This window comes from Lagenorhynchus albirostris, chromosome 3 (assembly GCF_949774975.1).
Source record: "Lagenorhynchus albirostris chromosome 3, mLagAlb1.1, whole genome shotgun sequence".
NCBI classification, from domain to species: Eukaryota; Metazoa; Chordata; class Mammalia; order Artiodactyla; family Delphinidae; genus Lagenorhynchus; species Lagenorhynchus albirostris.
Window position 1 is genome coordinate 118,716,206 of NC_083097.1, and position 17,691 is coordinate 118,733,896.

A 17,691-nucleotide genomic window follows, 5' to 3' on the forward strand; every position below is an offset into this window, starting at 1 on the left:
TGTCTTGCTTCCTTGGTCACGTCTTTCCTCTCTGGACCATCAGGTACTACATACCTGTTTAGAAAAAGAAAGACAGAAAGTATCGTTAAAAAGGATGCTTTGTCCACAAGGTCTCTTCTAGCTCTAGAATTCTCTGATTCTGGGTCAAGATCCCTAGAGCTCCACAGAGGCTGTAGCAAGTATATTCTTTTCAGGCTGGATCGCTATAGGGTTGGATGGTTGTTGTTGTGATTGTTTTAACGTCCTGCCTCCCAATCTTATTTCTGCCAGATAGGTTCATTTATTTTTTTTGCAAATGGATGGAAAGCCTAACCGAAGCCAGCTTAAGCATGGAAGTAATTTATTGGCTCCCAGTACTGAAAAGTCATGAGTGGATTTATTCAGGAATGGCTGGATCCAGGACCTTAAGTGCTATCACAGTATTCTGAGTTCCCTCCTTCTCTCTCTTGGTTCTGCTTCCCCTGGGTTGTTTCCATTTTCAGATCTGCTCTTCCCTGTGGCAGCAAGATGACTGCCACAGCTTCAGACTCATCACCTATACACCTCCAGCTTGGACAGGGAACATATCTACCCAAGCAGGAGCTCCCACGCACATCCTGTAAGTCATGCTGATTGTACTGGTTTGGGTCAGATGCCCATCCTGGAATCAGACGCTGTGGCCGGAGGGATTAAATTGTGCTGATTGGTCAGAACTGGGCCGGTGTTCCTCCCGGCCAGCGCCTTGTGGACTGGGAAGCTTGGGACAGCGTAACCAGGAGACGAGGAAATGGATTCTGGTGAGCCAAAAATTAATACTCTGCCACCCCAGGCCCAGTGAAACCTAGGGAGAGACCTGAGGTTCTGATCCCAACACCAAGAAGAGGTCAGAGGGGGGCAAGAAAGACTTCCAATCCAGAAATGGCCCCGGGATGGAATGATGTGTCCCGGGTGGCCGCTCGCTGCCCACGCAGATGCCGTTTGTTCCACGGGCTGACCAGGGATTCTGTGTAACCCTGGTACATAGCTGCTTTCAGCAGATCACGGGGTGGTGTGTGTGGAGGGGGAATCCTCCACTTCCTGTTTAGGATTACACTCTTCACCCTCCCCTCCCACGCAGGCCATATGTTCATTCTAAGCCTCAGCATCCAGCCAGAAAAACCCTTTGTGTTTTCTTGGCAAAACTAGGGCCCAGTAATTGAAGTCCATATGCAGAGCTGCTCCCCCCAGCCCACACCGAGGGATTTTAATTAGTATGTAATTGGTCAGAGAGGTACTATCAAATAGCTCCCAGTCTGGCCGGCTGGAAATGCGGTACTTGAAAAGTCCCAGACCAGAGAGGGATAATAAATGCTTTCAGTTCCATCTGTTGGAATGATTTGTTTAAGGTAGAAATTTCTGTTCTGTTACTATTTTTAACGATTCTGCTCCTAGTGTTTCTTCAAATCATGTAACAGCTACCAGAGTATTCACAGGAGGTAGGACTGCAAGCGAACTAGAAGGCTTAGCAAATCCATGTTTCTCCCTTCAAAGAAATTCATAAAATTCGGTGGGGATGGGGATGGAAAGAGGTGAGCTGGGCATTTGGTTTGAGTAGCTGGGCAGGAACTTTGGCTTATGTCCATCACGACAACAGCCATCAGGGAAATCAGCCTGTCGGCAATTTGTGATCTTTGAAATGAAGAGCGCCCGTGTCCTTCAGCGTTGCCTCCAAGGCACCATGTGAGTGAGTCTGTCTCCACGGGAGGAAGGGTTTGGAATTCACCTTGGTGGACAAGGGTCATCAGCAGAGGAGAAGCAATGGGGGCAGGGAGCAGGGAGGCAGGGATCTCATTGCCCTGTGGTAGCGTGCAGGCTAGAGGGAAACTGCAGTGATGAGAATGAGGATGATAAGTACTATTGTCGTAGTAGCGACGCTCTCATCACCGTCATCGTCAGGGCAGCCAGCATGTACTCTGTGCTCACTGCAGACTTGACACCATGCTCAGCATCTTCCGTGAATCGTGATGTTCACACTGTCTGTGACGTTGCTCCTATCGCTGCCCTGTTGCATAGATGAGGAACTGAAGACTCCTGTGGCTTGGCTGGCTTGCTTGAGATTACCAGCTAGTCAGTGGCTGAGCCGGGGTTTGAACCCCAGTGGTCTAACTCCAGGGTCTGGGATCTCAACCACCAGGCTTGCTCCCTCCTCCCCAGCATCACCAACTGCCTTGGTTTTGCTTGAAGAACATATCCTGGAAAAAGGAAGGTAGAATGAGGTCTGTCTCAGCTCCTGTGCTTTCCTACCCAGCTCTCAAGTATGGAAGTGAGGTGTTGATACCTGCCAGGGCCACGCCCAGAGGAGGGGTTGAAACGTGTGTGGAAGGGATGGGGGCAGAGTATGGAGCTAACCTAACCTTGGATGGGCCTCTCTGTCCCTTCATGTGGCCGGAACCCTGAGGGTCCAGGCAGTGTTCCCTGCAAGGGACTTTCTCTCCTGTCTTCTCACTCTGCTACTTAGGGGCTAAAAGATGGGCCCTGCTCCTGCCCTGTTTGCCCTTCTAGGTGGAAGTCGTCTTTGAAGAGATGCTGTGCTCAGTCATTTGGCTTGAGGCCTGTGCCCACTGGGAGAAGGCCTGGCTTATCTTTTTCCAACCTCTTCTCTTGTCTGTCTGTCCGTTCATCCATTCATTCAACCCTGGTCCTTCTCTCCAGTGCACTCATTTTCTCTCCCTTGGCTGGAGAAGGTCTGGGAAGGTGGCCTGGGTTTACTCCACTCCGGGCATGGAGTCCATCACCCCATTTCCTCTGCATGCTGTTTTCCCTCGGGTGTCACAGTGGTGGCTGGCTCTTGTTGGAGACTCAGAACTGGGCCTGGGAGTGAACGTTCTGGACCTTCCCTCTTGGTCAGCTCGCTCTAGTAGGGAGTCCACAGCCCAGCCGGTCTCGCTGGAGTTTTGCTCAGAGCCCGAGGCCAACACCCACCAATAATAAAGTGTCATTTGGCCTTGCTTGTTCTCTGTGTGCCCTTTTCCCCCACGGGCCTTGTGGGGACAGTGGCTGGTTTGTGGCAGGACTTAGGGTTTTCTGTGTCCCGGCCAATCCCATCATGATGCCGTGTTGCTCTCACTTCTTCAGACGCTGTGTGCACGTACCCTGTACTTGCCCGCCGGCGCTAGACAGACTGTTGCCAACCAAGATGGGTCAATCTGTGTGAATGGGATATGGATTGAAGGAGAGGGGAAGAATCTGTGCTTGTGTCATGGGGCCCTGAACAGAATTCAGGAGATGTAAGCGTTTGTGTAAAGCAGCACAGAACCAGGAAATAGGGAAAAGGAAGGCAGGAAGGAAGGGGGGGAAGGGGGAGAGGGAGGGGCAGTTGTTGGAAATGACAAGAAACGAAAGTCAGGAAGTCTGGCTTCTAGATGGAAGTCCTTTTTGAAGAGAAAACTAGTGATTGTTTAAAATGCTGTATTGAACATAAATTAGAGGGGATTGAGGCTAGAATCTAGAGTAGGTGTTATTTGTCTCACCCTGAAATCCTTGCTTCTAGAAGGCTTTCTCCTGGCAAAATAACAGTATTCTGGGTTTGGGTCGTGATGCTGTATGAATAGATGTTGGTTTAGAAGAATAATTTTACTAGCTGCCCTATGAGAGCTATTTATAGTATTTTTCCTTTCTGTAACACCTAAGACAAAGGTTGGTGTAAAAAAATCTTTGTAGCATTCCTGGTAAAACTAAAGGCCTTGCCTGACACTGCATATGGTTCGGTTTATAATCTAGGGATGGTTCCAGCATGCAGAGATTCAAAGTGGGTTTCTTTGTGGCTTGTCTGCACCTGCCGGAGATCTGGTGCACCGATTAAAGTTACAAGGCAGCTATTAGCCACCAACTGACACCAAGATTATAGGTTAAAGTCTGAATTGGTTTAAACGGTGTCATGTGTCCAGCAAGGCAGAGAGTGAGGTGGGGGACATGTGTTTGGCAAATGGTAAGAAGCCACTCCAGTCTGGGGAAGGACGTCTTCTTCTTAACAGTTACACACCGAGAGAAGTGGGGTCGGGGTGTGTTTGTAGGAAAAGCCTTGAATCTGGAGTCAGGCAGACTTAAGTTCTGAGTCCTGACGGTGTGACCCCAGTGAGCCTCAGTTTGTCATCTTAAAAATGGGAATGATAATCCCTGATTTATAAAAAGAATTCAGTGAATTGGAAATCACATCCTTCTTGCTGGCATTAACGCAACAGAGTTACACTGAGTTGCATTAATAGAAAATGAGCAGCGGGACTTCCCTGGTGGTCCAGTGGTTAAGACCCCGTGCTTCTAGCACTTCCACTGCAGGGGCGCGGGTTCGATCCCTGGTCGGAGAACTAAGATCCTGCGTGCCATGCGGCATGGCCAAAAAATTAATAAAAACAAAAAAAAGAGAAAGAAAATGAGCAGCAGCAGCATTGGAAGGAGGAGAATGTTGTAGAAGCATCGAGCCTGCTGGATTGGGGTACAGTGTGATGGAGAGAAAGGAGTCCCCCAGCCCTGGATTCAAGTCCTGGCTCCAGGACTTACTAGCTACTTGACCTTGGGCAACCTCTCTGAGCCACGGTGTCCTCATCCGGACACTGGGGACAACACTGACAGCGACCTCACAGGGCTGTTGTGAGGAATAGATGATTCGCTCCAGGTCAGTGCTGGGCTCACGGGCTCCGGAAATGCTCGCAAATGTTAGTCACTTTCGCTGTTAGTCACCTAGCTCCATCAAGCAACACTTCTCCCTCCGGCATCACCGCTATTTATTCTAAACTGGGATTTCTTTCTCTTGCTACAAGTATCCTCAGAGGCTTCCTACAAGCATTCCTCAGACTTCAGTAATTGGAGGCCCCCTGCCCAATTTCTGCCACCTATGCATGCCTCCTCTCTTGTTATTTATTATTTTTTCTTCAAGTCAACTTTTTCATCCTTAAATGCACTTAAAGGAAACTTCACATCACAATGGTAAGTGAAAATCTGTGTAGATCTTAAAATAGAATGTTTATGACTCACCTGAAATTTCTGCATGCACTGCCACACACATGTGTATTATACTTGGGGTAATATTGGTCTAATCCTTTGCTAGTCGAAGCGTGGTCCCTGGACCAGCAACATCAGTATCCCCTGAGAGCTTGTTAGAAATGCAGAATCTCAGGCCTCACCCCAGACCTCCTGACACAGAATCTGCAATTTAAGAAGATCCTCAATGATTGGTATACTTTTGCGGGGGGGGGGGACACTTATGCATTTTGTTATTGAGGTGAAATTCACATATATACTTTTAAGGTTTGAGAAGCAGTGGTCTAGGGGATCTTTAAAGTTCCTTCCAACTCCGAGAACTAATGCCAAATATTTATATTTCTCCCTCTTTCTGAGATCCAAGTCCATATTTCCAACCTAGGTGTTCTACTCTCAGCCTAAACCCCACCTCCAGCCTCTCCTAAGAGCTCCCATTCCCCCAGATGCACCTGAAACCATCTTTAACTCCTTCCTCCCCCACCCGCACTTCAGTTCCTGCCAAGCAGACCCAACTCGATCTCCATCAAGACATTCTCCTTGGAATTCCCTGGCGGTCTGGTGGTTAAGACACCACGCTTCCACTGTGGGGGGCACAGGTTCAGTCCCTGGTCAGGGAACTGGGATCCCGCGTGCCGCGCCACATGGCCAAAAAAAAAAAAGGATCTCCTCAATTCCTGTAGCTCCCCCTGCACTGCAGGCCCCTCATCTGAGGGCTGGCTGTTGCCCTCTCCCTGTATTCTTTTTCCTCCAGGGGATCCTTGCTAGCTCCGTGTTCTCGAGGCACAAGTGTGGTCATATCATCCACTCTTCAGTCACCTTGTGGGATTCCCTATTACCTACCATGGAGCGACCAGACTCCTCAGTCTGTCCTTTAAGGCTCTCCATTATTTTACTGATATCAGGCTCCCGCCTACATATACCCTGAGCTGTAGACAAGTCGTACAAGGCATGGTTTTTATACAAAGCTTTCCCTGCCTCCGCGTCTTTGCTGATGCTTTCCCATTTCTGAAATGCATTTCTCTCCAGCCTCATGATATCACGTCTCCACCTCTCAAAACTCTTCCAGTCCAAGACCTCTGCTCACGTTTCACCTCCTTGCTGAAGCCTTCCAAGGCTCCCCAGCTCCATAGCTCTCCTTAATTTCCACCGCCTATGGTGACCTCTGCCTTTTAGCGTGGTTGTATTAGGACTAATCTTAACTCTTCAAGCCTGTACAGCAGGTATGACTCTTAGTGCCACCATGTCAATTTAACTCCCTTTAACTCAGTTTCTATTCTGAGCTCCCCATCTGCTTGCAAATATACCATCCCATTCTCCATGACACTCTCTTTGGCCCCAGGCCGCATTCTCAGTGCTAGAGGATTGGGGCCAAGGCACCTGCGAGGTGGTATATCGCGTCCTCAGATGCCATCTGTCCAGCTGGCATCTACTGGAATGTACATCATTCTGTTAAGCCTTCAATCACTGGACATGTAGGTCGCTGCTGCCTTATCTCACGTTTCCCTTTGCAAGGCCTCTTAGGTCCTGCAGCTGTACTCTCTTTACTGCACTGGTGTCTCTCTTGGACGCATAGGGCCCTTTTCTGCCCTGTGCCATGCTGGAGCCGTGCAGCTCTGCACAGCTGCCTGACATTTTAGTGTAGCTCTACCACCCAGCTGAGGTCTGGGTGCTTCACAGGGCATGGGTCAGCCCTGCGCTCAGAGCTTCCAAACCTATCTGGAATTTTTGTTGTTTCCTTCTTCCTTAGAGGTCACCCAGTTGGAAAGGTTGGAGTCAGGAAGCCTTATACGATCATGTATTTTCCCTCAAAGTGTTAATTACCAGAACCTGCTCCATTCCAACAGGCTGTAGACTTTGAAGCTCAAAAGAAATTTTTTCTCTCTGCTTTCTCATCCCCAGACTAGCCTGTCAGACTGATTAGGGCGAGGGCCATGGATACAAAGAAACCTGGGGAAAAATCCACCATTAATATTATCAACTATTATCCTGCTACGTGATTTGTAAACTGCTTGGGGACAGGGAACTCTGTTAATTCATCCTGATATGTCCCTACAGTAACTGAAATAGTGCGTGCACAGAGAAGGCACTACACACACGGTTATTAGGCAAGAATATAAATGATAGGTTACTTAAAAAAATTATTTAATTAATTTATTTTTGGCTGCATTGGGTCTTTGTTGCTGCCCGTGGGCTTTCTCTAGTTGTGGCGAGCAGGGCTACTCTTCGTTGTGGTGCGTGGGCTTCTCGTCACGGTGGCTTCTCTTGTTGCGGAGCCCGGGCTCTAGGCGTGCAGGCTTCAGTAGTTGTAGCACACAGGCTCAGTAGTTGTGCCTCGCGGGCTCTAGAGCGCAGGCTCAGTAGTTGTGGTGCACGGGCTTAGTTGCTCTGCAGCATGTGGGATCTTCCCGGACCAGGGCTCGAACCCGTGTCCCCTGCTTTGGCAAGCGGATTCTTAACCACTGTGCCACCAGGGAAGCCCTAGGTTACTTTGATTCTGTATTATTAGTGTCATATTCATGGTTTTTCATCTCACAGATGCTAACAGATATCCATCTCTCTATATATGATGATAAAATAGGAAGAGAGAAAAAAAAAAACCTGGTGATTGGGCTGACTGGATAAAATCTACTAAATAAATGAGAATGATGATATCTGACAGTCATTTATTCATTCAGCCTATTGAATGAGGACTTTCTCTGGGCCTTACACTATTGTGGGGGGCATTGGGAGATATTTGTGGGTGAGACATTCAAGGCCCCTGGTGCATTTGTGAGGAAACAAATAATTGACACATGCTCAAATAAACAGGGTAACTTCAGAAATAGACAAGTGCTGTGGAGATGATCACACGCGTAAATGTACAATTGGTAAGTAAGACACACAGAGAGACCTGGCAGGAATGCTTGTGCCAAGATCTGAAAAAGGGGTAGGAGTAACCAGCCAAAGGAGACAGTGAAGGTGAGGGAGAGGAGGAGGGGCAGGTCGTTTCAGGCAGAAGGAAGGGCACGTGCAATGGCCCTGTGGCAGGGAGAAGCATCATATGTATACTAAGTATATAGAGAACGAGGGGTGTGTGAACATGAGGAAGGAGGTGAGCCGAGGCAAGTGCTTCCTTTCATCTTCTCATCCAGTGGGCAGGTATTTGTTGAATGCCCCCTATGTGCCAGGCACACACTGAGGCGCGGTGGTGAACCAATGGACATGGTCCTTGCCCTCGTGGCGCTCACGGCCAGTCAGTAGAGAGAATGCTCTTTACGCTGTTATGGCAAGCTAATGGCTTGTTTAATTGCTGCCTTTTATTTATTTAGGAACTCTTATCTTGCTAAATGTAATTTCTTCCTTTTAAAGGAAGTGACAGCATGTTCTTAGTGCATGCTGTTTTGGAATAACATATTCCTGATGAGAGCATCACTTTTCAGCTAGGTAAGTCATGAGGTTGAGACCGAAAAGGCCAACATGGGTGTTGACTGTAGTTAGTCTGCTGATTGACTTTACTTACAACCCCTGATAAGGTCTTATGAAAACTCAGCATTTGCAGATGCCAGAGTGAGGCTGTCTGGAGGAGATGGGTAAGATCTGAGCTGTGTATTAGTTCATGGAGCACCAGCTGCCGTGAACAGATACCCACCAGCATTTCAGCGGCTTATTATGTACGGGTTTATTTCTCACCAGATGTCTCTGGTCAGCAGACGGGTCTCCTCTAAGCGGTGCTTCAGGCTCCCAGGTTCCTTCCATCTTGTAGCTCCACCTTCTTCAACTTATACCTTCCAAGGTCACACAGAAGGGGAAGGAACATGGCAAATTACCTGTGGGAGGTTTTTTTTTGTTTTTTTTTTTGCGGTACGCGGGCCTCTCACTGTTGTGGCCGCTCCCGTTGCGGAGCACAGGCTCCGGACGTGCAGGCTCAGCGGCCATGGCTCACGGGCCCAGCCGCTCCACGGCATGTGGGATCTTCCCGGACCGGGGCACGAACCCATGTCCCCTGCATCGGCAGGTGGACGCTCAACCACTGCGCCACCAGGGAAGCCCCCGTGGGAGGTTTTAATCGGCCAGGCCTGAAATGGCATCTGTCACTTCTGTCTGTGCCACTGGCCAGAACTCAGTCACATGGTCACACTGACTGCAAGGGAGGTTGGGAAATGTTGTCTAGCTACGGGCCCCAGAAGAAATGGAAACTGTTTTAATGAATAATGAACTGGTCTCTGTACCATCTGCAATTTAATTACTCCTGGTGCCTTTTGTACTTGGGTTCACATTATTCTGTGGCCTTTGTCTATTCCTTTAAAAAAGAAAAGGCCCAAGTTGGAAATATTTGAATTTTTCTTTGTTGATATATGGTTTAAATAATGATACCCCTAAAAGGGTTTCATTACTTTCACTTCCTTTTCTCTTTTCTTTTCCCCCCCCTTCCCTTCCTTCCTTCCTTCCCTTTCTTCCTTCTTTTCCTCCCTCCCTTCCTCCCTTTGTTGAGAGTTAGGAATTTCCATTAATTCTGATTTAGAATTCACAGGTTTGAATATAGCCAGCTTGCCTTTCATATATTTGTCAGTCTAAAAATGTCAGTGGACAATTAATAAAAATTTAGAAACCACTCATCTCCATTTGGAGGGGGAATTAGAGGGGTATCGTTAGCTTTGAGAGCATAAGATCATTTGGTTTTGGGGCCACCTTATCTGACCACAGGAAAGGAGGGGAAGGAATTCAGGCTCTTCATGACCTAAACCCTCAGTATCTTGTTTCCATCCTTAATAACAAATGGGAAGGGGAGCAGTAACGGGGGCCTGTTTCTGAGAACTGTTCATTTTCTCCCTGATCATACAAGGCTGTGAAATGTGAAAAGCATCAGGGACTCTGAGCACGGTTCCCCTAAATGCCCTGTTGCCCACAGGGAACCAGCCAAAGGCTGGGGTTGGCTTCAGATGGCTGGACAGGTGGCCTTGTAATTAAAACCTTTCCCTTCTAACTGCAGGCCTTGTTTTGCCAGGAATCTGAGGTGAAGAAAATGTTCTAGTTAGATTCCTATACCAGCTGCTTTGAAAGCTTCCTCACAGTTGTCCCCAGACCACAGCAGACAACCACATCTCTGCTTTCAGAATCTTGGGGACTTAGTGTTACTTGAGATGGGTCAAGCGGGCGTAGAGATGAGGGAAGATTTCTTCCTGATCTCAAAAGTTCGGAGCCTTTTGGAAGACTGGAACGGCACAAAAGAAGGTCTGGAATGTGTACATTTCCTCTTTATATCAACTTGGTGAGATAGGGGCCACTATTAGTCCTTACGTTGTGGATGAGAGCACTGAGGCACGCAGGGTTTAAGTAGCTTGATTGTGGTCAAGAGGTTAAGCATCAGTCAGGATTCACATCCAACTAGTGTTGACTCCAGGTTCAGGCACTGGTAACCTCTACTCTTTTTTTTTTTTTTTTTTTTTTTTTTTTTTTTGCGGTACGCGGGCCTCTCACTGTTGTGGCCTCTCCCGTTGCGGAGCACAGGCTCCGGACACGCAGGCTCAGCGGCCATGGCTCACGGGCCCAGCCGCTCCGCGGCATGTGGGATCTTCCCGGACCGGGGCATGAACCGGCGTCCCCTGCATCGGCAGGCGGACTCCCAACCACTGCGCCACCAGGGAAGCCCAGTAACCTCTACTCTTTAGCAGGTCCAAAATTTAATTCCTGAGCATCCTCTCCATACAGTCTCCATCTTCACTCTTCCTCCATCCTAGTTCATGGGCCCTCCACCCTCCCAGTTCCTCAGGCCAAAAACCTGGGAGTCATCCTTGACTTCTAATCTCATCCCCCCAGTAGAATTTACCAGGAAATTCAATTGCTTGTGTTTACAATCTATATCCAGAATCTGGGTACATCTCACCATTTCTAGTGCTACCAATACCGTAGTCAAAGCTGTACCTGTTCCGTCCTCTAGTCTACAATAGCCTTGACACTGATCTCTCTGTTTCTAGTCTTGCTGTCCTCTGGTCTCTTCCTGTGAAGAGCTCTCCACAAGATCATCATGGACCTGAGCCTCCTTTTCTCTCATTTACCGTCCCTAGGTGGCTGTGTTCATCTTTGTGGTCAGAGCTGCCTCCGCTCCTTGTCTCCCAGAAAGGGAATTAGAGAGGAAATCCTGGCAAACAGTTTCCTTTTAAACAAATGATGCACGATTTGTACACATCATTTCCACTCACATTTCACTGGCAAGTAAAAAGTCACACGGCCAACTTAGCTTCAGGGGCGTCTAGGAAATGTGGTCTTGGAATGGATTGTCATATTCCCAACTCCTCAGGAAGAGGAGACTGGATTTGGACATAACTAGCCGTGTGCCACAGTCCAAGAGGGGAAGCAGGTAGACCTGTCAGGAGGCTGTTCAGGACCCTTAGGTAAGTGTTGACAGTAGCTTGACCTAGAGAAGAGGCAGTGCGGATGGAGAGAGATGGACAGATTTGCGATGTATTTTGGAGGTAGAATTGGGGGATGGGGGGTGTAGGGTTGAGGAAAAAGTGGGGATCAAGGATGATTCCCAGATATTTCTGTCTTGAGAGACACAGTGATGCCATTTTCTGGGCCGAGGAAGCAGTCTGGAGCGGCCGCCTGGGGACCGTGCGGGAGGCCTGTCGCTTAGAGGGCCCATCTTACGTCATAGTGGAAGCAGCCACACCAGGTTGGAATGGCGCCCGGGGAGAGTCTGAGGGGTGGTCTGCCCTGTGGATCAAATGCGTTTTACCTTAAAATGCTTCAAAGGAAGGAGGGCCGCCTATTTTTGGTGCATTGGTAGGCCAAGTTACTGGCAAGGTAGAGGTTGATTCAAGAAGCCGGGTGCCGTGGAGCCCAAATGGCATGTGGTTGCAGCCCCGGGTTAGGCCAGCAGAGCTGCTTTCAGTTTGGGGGAAGGGAGGAGCTCGGTAGAGGTACTTATTTTCCAGCACCTGGGCCAGAAAAGGTCACGCTCCCAGCACCTTGATGCCCCTTGACATTGAGGGCTCCTAAGTGTTTTTCTGTCTCCTGTTTGCCTGAGTTGGAGGTGGTGTAAGAACATGTGTTTGCAATTAGAGTAGTTAAGAGACGAGGGTCTGGAAGGATGACTGACTCACCCAGCTGGGCGGTTACAAGGCCTGCTCTGGCCATTTTGAGAGGCAGTGTGGACGGGGGCCGGGGTGGAAGGCTCAGGGGTCAGACCCAACTTGAGGCTGATCAATTCTGAAAGAACCTACAAAGCCAGGTTGCTCACTCTGAGTCTGGGGCCAAGACACTCAGCCTGAGAGGAGCCCAGCTGGTTCTGCCACCTCTGAGAAGTGTGCCTGGGACAGTGCTAGTTTTTATAAATGTTAGCTATTTAAAAACATTGTTTAGTATTAATTTCTAAATCACTCAGTATTGTGCCATGTGAGGTTCTTTTCACCTTTCTTTATTTTTGGCTGCGTTGGGTCTTCGTTGCTGCATGCAGGCTTTGTCTAGTTGCGGCGAGCGGGGGCTACTCTTTGTTGCGGTGCGCGGGCTTCTCATTGCGGTGGCTTCTCTTGTTGCAGAGCACAGGCTCTAGGCTCACGGGCTTCAGTAGTTGTGGGCTCTGGGCTCTAGAGTGCAGGCTCAGTAATTGTGGCTCGTGGGCTCTAGAGCACAGGCTCAGTAGTTGTGGCTCACAGGCTTAGTTGCTCCGCAACATGTGGGATCTTCCCGGACCAGGGATCGAACCCATGTCCCCTGAATTAGCAGGCGGATTCTTAACCACTGTGCCACCGGGGAAGTCCCTTTTTCACCTTTTTATTTCACCACTGTGAGAGTTGAAGTTCAGTCTCTAGTACAGAGTACCATGGTAAGGGTTTGAAACATTGCTTGTGAATACATTGGTGTTCAGCTCACAAACTGGCTCTTTCGGCATCCACAGGGTTAAGCGTCATCAGGGCCAGGGTAGGTCATGGCCCCCATGGTCCTGCAGTTCAGGAAAAGGGCATGAGGTCACAGGCCTGGGTTTGAGGCCAGCTCCCCCTTCTCTAGCTCTGGGACCTTGGGCCTTTGAGTAACTTGTGTGGCCTCCTGGGGTCTGTTGCCTTTTCTTTAAAATGGAGAGTAAGCATTTCCCTGCCTACCTTGAGGGTATTGTTGGGAGGATGCCACGAGATGGCCCATGAAGGCACTTGGAAGTCAGTAAACCGCAGCACAGCACAAGATGTCTCTGTGATCTCAAAGAAGTGATCAGAATACGGACATGAGGGCTACAGCGCTTTTAATTTCTGCGTGTAGTTACCATTGATGAGGAGGGAAAGGTGGTTTGATGTTGGGAAACCCAACTTGCATTTATGGTAGAAGAAAAAAATACATTTAGATCAGTGTTAATAAGAGAAGTGGGGACCAGCCTTCATTTCCCTGTGATGACTGATGTGTTATTTCGTGATAACTGTGATTCTTGGATCAGCGAATTTGTTGTTATAGCCGTACTCTCACCCAAGGGTCAGAACCTGGGGGACAGAGGAGTGGTCATGATTCCATCCAACAGAGGTGGTGAAGGCAGAGCTGGAACCCTGCTGCCATGCAGCGTCTGAGCCCAGGACTCACTCTGACCTACCACCTGGGGAACCCGTGTTAAATTCACCCGGGAGTGAGCAGGCTTGGAGCTCCCGTACCAGCAGCAGAGCCTGACTCGTAAGCCCGACTGCTAACTTAGCAGTGTAGCTGGGAGGAGAAAACCGGCGATACGCTTCTGGGAATTGCATTCTCAGTATCAAGGAACTGGATTGGTCTTAGTAAGCATGAAATCAAAGCAAAGGAGTTAGTGAGACTTGGTGGGCTATTTTATCTAACCTGTTCTGGATGAAGACCTTTTTTTTTTTTTTTTTTTTTTTCTGTACGCGGGCCTCTCACTGTTGTGGCCTCTCCCGTTGCGGAGCGCAGGCTCAGCGGCCATGGCGCATGGGCCCAGCCGCCCCGCGGCATGTGGGATCTTCCCGGACCGGGGCACGAACCCGTGTCCGCTGCATCGGCAGGCGGACTCTCAACCACTGCGCCACCAGGGAAGCCCTGGATGGAGACCTTTTGAGCTTTATGTTTGTCACTGACCCTTCAGCAGAGCAGAATTCTCCAGCCCACCATAGGCAGGGCCTCCTGAGTAAACTGTGATCCTGCTCAGCCTTTCCTTGGAGTCACCAAAAACTTCCGGCCTCACCGCTCTGCCTCCCCTAATCATATGACCGTTCCTGAGGGCTGACCTTCTCTGCTGCTTGCTGCATTGAAATCAGTGTCTTGGGCTTCCCTGGTGGTGCAGTGGTTGGGAGTCCACCTGCTGATGCAGGGGACACGGGTTCGTGCCCCGGTCCGGGCAGATCCCACATGCCGCGGAGCGGCTGGGCCCGTGAGCCATGGCCGCTGAGCCTGCGTGTCCAGAGCCTGTGCTCCGCAACGGGTGAGGCCACGGCAGTGAGAGGCCCGCGTACTGCGAAAAAAAAAAAAAGAAGAAGAAGAAGAAAAAAAAAGAAATCAGTGTCTTCCTTTTCAGTTACGTAGCCTAGGAGCCTTTAGAAGTCAGACACTTAGACGTCTCATTTCTTAGGTAGGTAAATTTCTGGGGGAAAAAGTGCACATTCAGCTAACCTCCTATCTTTGATGTTGGGTCTTTTTAGCTTCCGTACAAGAATGAGGCATCTTTTAACCTGCTCTTCATATTCTAGGTTACACCGTCTTTGATCTTGCCCCCTCCTCTGCCCTGAATATATTTGACTCCATCCGGTGACTGTTTGTCAGGGGCCTCCCATGTACGAGAATAATGCTTTAGTTAAAAGGCACAGGCTTTTGGATCAGACCTGGGTTCATATCCCAGCTCCACCACTAATGGCTGAGTCACCGTGAGCAAGCTTTTTCTAACTTCAGTTTCACCCCCTGTAAAATGCGGTTAAGAGTACCCACCTGAGTAGGGTTTTCATGAGGATTAAATGCCATAGTGTGTGTAAAGTGCTTAGTTCAGTGGTTGTACATAAGTGCATAATAAAAATAAACAAAACTTTGAACATGTGTATAATGCTGTATGCATTTATTCATATGTTTCTAAACAAATTTGTATGGAATCCCCTGCATATGCCAGACCGGCTCTAGGCTCTAAGGAGCAGCAGTGGTGAAAGCACGTCCTCACAGAGCTCATTTCTAGTTGAGGTGTAGGCAGTAAGCAGATAAACTCATAAATGTGATGTCAAAGAGCAAAAAATGCCCTGAAGAAAAATGAAACAGGGAAAGGGGACAGAATGACAAGGGTGGGGTAGAGGTTTCGTCCCTCAAACTTGCCCCTTGATGTAGGACCTTTGCATTGGCTGTGCCCTCTGCTGGGATGTTCCCCATGCCATGCCCCATCCTCCAGGGTTGTTCTTATTTCTTTCAGGTGTCTGCCTAAGCATCACCTCATCAGAGAGCCACCTCTTATCTAAAAAATGACACACACACAAAAAATACATAAAGAGATGCCATTCCTTGCTTTGAAGTTTATAGTCCTATAAAACTGACAGGTAGACAAATGACTATCCTTCTAGATGAAGGTAGTGGCCTTAAGAGAAGTACAAATAACATTCAGTTAAGGGAGTCAGGAAAGACTATATTCAAGAATAGTACTTGAGATGTTGCTTGGCATAAAAAGAACAGGGACTTTGGAATTGGAACAAGCTACCCTGGTGACCTGGGGCATCACTCAGAGCATGAAGATAAGGACACCTACCTCCGAGGGCTGTTGTGTTCATTGAGAAACAAGTGAAATCCCAAGCGCCCACGGTAGTACGAGAGGTCAGCTCTCAATGGTGCCCTCTTCCCACTAATAGATAATTAATAGTGGTGTTTGGGGTATGTTCCCATCAGCATTCAACTCTCATAATGTGCTATTGTCTTGTGATTGTTTATCTGGGCACCTGGCTCTAACAGGAGAAGGAGAGCTTCTTACAGACCTGCACGGCTGTGTCCTTGGCTTGGGTGGCACCATGCCTGTCATGCGGGGGCATTTGATCAAGGACAACGAGTACATCATCTTGCAGAGGCAGAAGTGTTCTGCACAGGCAGGGACCTCAAGGGATGGTCTGTTCTATTCTTCATCTCTGTACCTCAGTACCCCCAAATTATTTCTGACAGATGGGCGTTTAGCGTGTTCTTGAAAGAAGACTCCACTTCCTCTCTAGGGAAATGCATGCTGGGTTTAACCACGTAATTCAAAGCAAGTGAAATGATGCCAGCATGCCTCCCTCTTGGAGCTTTGATTCTATTTTAATGCCCCTGGTTTTTAGAAGGAATTAAAGAATATTGATTTTTCCAGTGCAAGGGCTGTAAACAGATTATTGTTATTTTTAAGATCAGAGATAGTCTTTAAGACATGGAGGTTTTCAATATCAGCAAAAGCTTAGTTATCCTGGAGAGGCTGAATATCAAGATAGTGGCCTTTCCAGGCATATTTCTCTTCCTGTATTGTTTTTATTTGAAAAAGAGCTTTCTGTTTGTTTTTGTCTCATAGCAACTCCACCATAAAATAAGCCAGACACAGAAGAGTAACAATCCGAATAATTATGCTTAGGCCGTTTCATTAAAATGTGGGAAAAAGGAGAGTGGATGCTGTAGTCTACTGGCGAGCTTGGGGGTTCCTCATTGATGGTACTCGGTCACCTTTCACCTCTGTCCTCAATCAACATAGTTTAAGGTGAAAGTCACTGAGAATTTGGAAGTCACATCTGGAGCTGGACATCAAGGGGCTCGTGTGTGTTGTTGTGGGAAACTCTCCCTGCTGCTCAGAGCTTCCACCGCGATTGTGGAATGTGGACCACAGAGGCTGGTCTGGAGCTGAGGGCCTCGGGCAGCCCTGTAAGTGCTGCAGCCCCAAACCAGGAGGGGATTCGTTTGTCCCAATGAAAGCCTTGACCCTAACCGTGGGCTGCCAGGGGAACCATTGCCTTAGAATCTGCCTGATTCCCCAGGATAGAAAGTTGCCTCAGAAAAATGCCATGGGGTGCTTTCTTCCTTCCTTCCTGCCTCCCTCCCTTTTAAAAAATTTATTTATTTATTTATTTATTTATTTGGTTGCACTGGCTCCTTAGTTGCGGCTTGCGGGCTCCTTAGCTGTGGCACGTGGGCTCGTTTTAGTTGCTGCAGGCAGGCTCCTTAGTTGTGGCGTGCATGTGGGATCTAGTTCCCTGGCCAGGGATCGAACTCAGGCTCCCTACATTGGGAGCATGGAGTTTTAACCACTGCGCCACCAGGGCAGCCCTGGCAGTCGCTTTTGAGGAGAGTTCAGCATAGGGGACGGAGCAAGACATTCATCCGAGCCAGGGTGCGCACCAGAGAGGACCCAGCGACTGTGTTGTGGCCACCTCTCAAGCGGTGCGTGGTGCTGTGAGCTTTCCCCTCCACCCGCAGAGCTGCTGCATCCCCCTCCCACAGAGACTCATCATCCAGGTCACCCAGCGTGCGCTTCCTTCCCTCTGCCCCAGGGCTTGGAAGCCAGCTCTGCCCTCCACCACTGCTGCCTGTAGTTCAGGGCATGTGGCGCTACGCGTCCCCAGGCTCCCCACCCCGGCCTTCGTACCTAATGGGAAAGGATGGACACTTGGGAGCATCCCTTTGAAAGGTTACTAAGCCCCCACCTTGTGAAGGTCCTTTAGTAGCGCTCCCATTTCAGAGCATCCTCGTCTGCTGACAGGTTTATCTTCACCTCCAGTCCCCCAGCCTTGGAGTCCTTCTTGTGGTGAATCC